The sequence below is a fragment of the Leiobunum rupestre genome, chromosome 5 (assembly GCF_980474605.1).
Source record: "Leiobunum rupestre chromosome 5, qqLeiRupe1.1.hap1, whole genome shotgun sequence".
Taxonomy (NCBI): Eukaryota; Metazoa; Arthropoda; class Arachnida; order Opiliones; family Sclerosomatidae; genus Leiobunum; species Leiobunum rupestre.
The window spans coordinates 36004190-36009333 of NC_143388.1; positions in this window are offsets into that span (position 1 = coordinate 36004190).

A 5144-nucleotide genomic window follows, 5' to 3' on the forward strand; every position below is an offset into this window, starting at 1 on the left:
TCCCTTTATGTGCTAGTAATATTCTAATTATGTGCTAGTAATATTCCCTTTATGCGCTAATATCATTCCCTTTATGCGCTAATATTATTCCTTTTATGCGATAGTAATATTCCCTTTATGCACTAGCAATATTCCCTTTATGCGCTAGCAATATTCCCTTTGTGCGCTAAAAATATTCCCTTTATGCGCTAAAAATGGTTTGGTTTAATGGTTTGGTTTGGTTTATTTTGATTACATTTGATTACATATATGTACATATAAATTCCCCTGTAAGCGAGCTTGTTTGTGGGGAATACACTTTTAAAAAAGAGAGTGAGAGGGATAGGTCACCGTACATATCAACTTTTGTAATTTATATAAACAAAAAAATCGCGGTATAAATTAACAATTATCGCTTAACAATCCAGTCTCGAAAAAGTTTTTTATATAATTTAAAATTATTTTCATTTCTTATTTCCTTTGGAAGTAACTTATATAAATATACACTAGATGAGTAGACATGATTTCTCGCTATACAGCTTAAAGAATGTGGCGGGACAATTTTATTATCTGAAACAAACTGAGTGCTATAAACATGGTCACTCTTAGTATATTTATCCATATTTCTATATATATAGATAAGACTTATAAATTTAAATAATTCATCAACACTTATACAATAAAAAGGTTGGATAATTTATTGGTTTATTTAGACATATTCGAAAAATTCGATTTTGAATTTTAGAAAGAGGTAGGTGTGTTTTAAACGCACTTCCCCATGCAATAATACCATATTGTAAATTGGAATTAATTAACGAAAAGTAGACACTTTTTAAAGTTGTATATGGTAAAATATTACGTAGAGAATACGAGTTATATATCATATACCGTAGTTTTTTAATGATAGAGTTTATATGTATGTCCCATTTTAACTTGTTATCAATATATACACCTAAATATTTTTGTGATGTAACAGAGCTTAATTTCTCACAACTACAATTACTCTGTATTAAACAATTTGCTGAGTGTATTCTAATCGTATTTTCCATAATAGTTTTATCAGAACGCGTAGCAAAAGTGATATAATTTGTCTTTGTAACATTTAGATTTAAAAGGTTATTATCCAACCAAGATTTTATATCGTTTATACATTTTTCCGCTTTAGAAAATACAATTTTCCAGTCCGTATCAGATAATAATAATACAGTATCATCAGCAAAAGAATTAATCAGTCCAAGCCAGTTTTTTTCACATAAAGGGTTTATCTCGAGATAACCCTTAAAGATATATCTCCGCAATTTAAGAGTTATTTGTTAAAAATGTTATCCCTGTTCTATCCCGCCCGGTATAAAATTTAATTATAATTAGAATAATTGAGACGAAACGACCAATTTTAATTTATTCAGAATATCATAAGTTAAGTAGTTACAACAGTGAGTTAGACGTAATATAACAATGCACAATTGAATTTAACCCTTTTTACAGAACAAGTTTATCAGTTAAATATAATACGAAGCAAATTTTAATGAAAGAAATAGCTAAAGAGGGTATTATAACGACCGTTCGCTTTTTGGTATATAATTTTAACGGAATCGGGCCGATTTTAATTAAACGATAGTTCATCGAAATTTTGTTAAAATAATATTCCCCAAGGCCGCGCGATAAATTTACGAGAATAATTTCATGGCGCCGTTATATCGCAAATTTAGGTGTTTCGGGATTGCCAGAAATTTCATGTTGTGGGCGAGTGATTAGAAATAAAATGGCAACCAGAATTATGCAAAATTATAAATGTTTATTTTTATTCAGAACAGTCTATGGAACGTTCTAGATTTAACTTTCATCAATAAACCAACAATATATATCCCTCCTACGTAATGGTGCAGAACTGGTACTCAAGTGTCCAAGACTAGATTTGTCTTAGTTCATCGTGATTGAAAAATAAACCAAAACACACTTACACTTAAGTAAATATCATAAATTTACTGAGTAATTTTAACTAAATTCAAACTACCTTACTATAAAATCAATTTTATCTTACAGCTGACTTGAGTTAGTTCACAATTACTTTAACACTTTCAGTCTTAAACACGCACCGTTCATACACTTAAGTCCATTCACTCACGTTCCAAACGCGAAACACAATTTAACTCTTTTCTTGACCGAAGACCGAACATACTAATTAAAACCGCAAAGTTACCTCATAACTTTTGACCGACACCAGGACCCCGTCCTGTAGTAGTTCGTCTGACCGCCAAGAACTACTACAGGACAAGAACTAAGAAAGACTTATCTCCAGATTGACGGCAACGGCTTTATAAACGTTTATTTCATGTTTTTTAGACCCGTCAAGATTTGACTACAGTTCGAAAAGTTGAAGAGATTATATTTTTTACCCGGTTTGATTGATAGTTCTCCATACGGTGGCGCTATATTATTACTTTTATATAGTTTCTGCGGGAGTTTTGAATAATTATCCTTTTTCTAAGCGTTATTAAAAGGTAAAAAACCCGCCTTATCATAATGGTTTCTTTCCTTTGTTAATCCTAAAGGAAGTCAATGGCTCGGCGGTAAAATATCTGCATTATAACGATGCGACCCGAGTTCAATTCCTGATCAGAATCAAATAAAGTAAAATACTCAAATATTTAATTAAATATAATATTAATATAATTTATAAATATAATATTAATATAATTTATAAATATAATATTAATATAATTTATAAATATAATATTAATATAATTTATAAATATAATATTAATATAATTTATAAATATAATATTAATATAATTTATAAATATAATATTAATATAATTTATAAATATAATATTAATATAATTTATAAATATAATATTAATATAATTTATAAATATAATATTAATATAATTTATAAATATAATATTAATATAATTTATAAATATAATATTAATATAATTTATAAATATAATATTAATATAATTTATAAATATAATATTAATATAATTTATAAATATAATATTAATATAATTTATAAATATAATATTAATATAATTTATAAATATAATATTAATATAATTTATAAATATAATATTAATATAATTTATAAATATAATATTAATATAATTTATAAATATAATATTAATATAATTTATAAATATAATATTAATATAATTTATAAATATAATATTAATATAATTTATAAATATAATATTAATATAATTTATAAATATAATATTAATATAATTTATAAATATAATATTAATATAATTTATAAATATAATATTAATATAATTTATAAATATAATATTAATATAATTTATAAATATAATATTAATATAATTTATAAATATAATATTAATATAATTTATAAATATAATATTAATATAATTTATAAATATAATATTAATATAATTTATAAATATAATATTAATATAATTTATAAATATAATATTAATATAATTTATAAATATAATATTAATATAATTTATAAATATAATATTAATATAATTTATAAATATAATATTAATATAATTTATAAATATAATATTAATATAATTTATAAATATAATATTAATATAATTTATAAATATAATATTAATATAATTTATAAATATAATATTAATATAATTTATAAATATAATATTAATATAATTTATAAATATAATATTAATATAATTTATAAATATAATATTAATATAATTTATAAATATAATATTAATATAATTTATAAATATAATATTAATATAATTTATAAATATAATATTAATATAATTTATAAATATTTAATTAAATATAAGATTAATATAATTTATTAATATTTAAATAAATATAAGATTTATATAATTTATAAATATTTCATTAAATATAAGATTAATATAATTTATAAATATTTCATTAAATATAAGATTAATATAATTTATAAATATTTCATTAAATATAAGATTAATATAATTTATAAATATTTCATTAAATATAAGATTAATATAATTTATAAATATTTCATTAAATATAAGATTAATATAATTTATAAATATTTAAAATGATGTAGAATAAATTATAGTACCTAACGTTATAACTTTGTAAATGACATTCTCCAAAGCTGTTTTTTAGAAAAACACCGTAACTTAACAAGCGTTGGTGGCTGAGTGGTTAGAGTAAATCTCTTAAATAAATATAATATTAATATAATTTATAAATATAATATTAATATAATTTATAAATATAATATTAATATAATTTATAAATATTTAATTAAATATAAGATTAATATAATTTATTAATATTTAAATAAATATAAGATTTATATAATTTATAAATATTTCATTAAATATAAGATTAATATAATTTATAAATATTTCATTAAATATAAGATTAATATAATTTATAAATATTTCATTAAATATAAGATTAATATAATTTATAAATATTTCATTAAATATAAGATTAATATAATTTATAAATATTTAAAATGATGTAGAATAAATTATAGTACCTAACGTTATAACTTTGTAAATGACATTCTCCAAAGCTGTTTTTTAGAAAAACACCGTAACTTAACAAGCGTTGGTGGCTGAGTGGTTAGAGTAAATCTCTTGCACAAGGCAGACCCGGGTTCGATTCCCGACCGGCGCTAATTAATCGCAAATTGACACTAAGACGAATACCGTGTACAATTGGTGGAAACCCTGCCATTGGACGTTGAGAGGTAGCATTACACTCAGCACTCGGTCCGTCCCAAAGTCATTAAGAAGAAGTTGGAGATAAAACGCCCGTACAGACTCAACATCCACAACCATCATAACACAGACCTACACCATCTCTACACCCACAACCGACATAACACGAACTCAACATGCACAACCATCAAAACACAAACTCAACACTCATAACCGTCATAACACGAACTCAACATTCTCAAACTACGCATAAACATTACAAAAACGTAATACACCAAACCGTCACGACGGTGAGCGAAAAAACACCATCCAGACCAAACCACGAAATAATCCGTTAACGCTCACCGTCCCACGGTGGTTTTGCCAACACTACGAAAAACTGCGAACGCAGAGATTTCGAGACATTGCGTACGCAATGATTAACCTTTGCACGGATAATGCGAACGCGTTCGCAGGACAGACACACAGATGGACACACAGACAGACACGGTGATTGTATAACCCCTC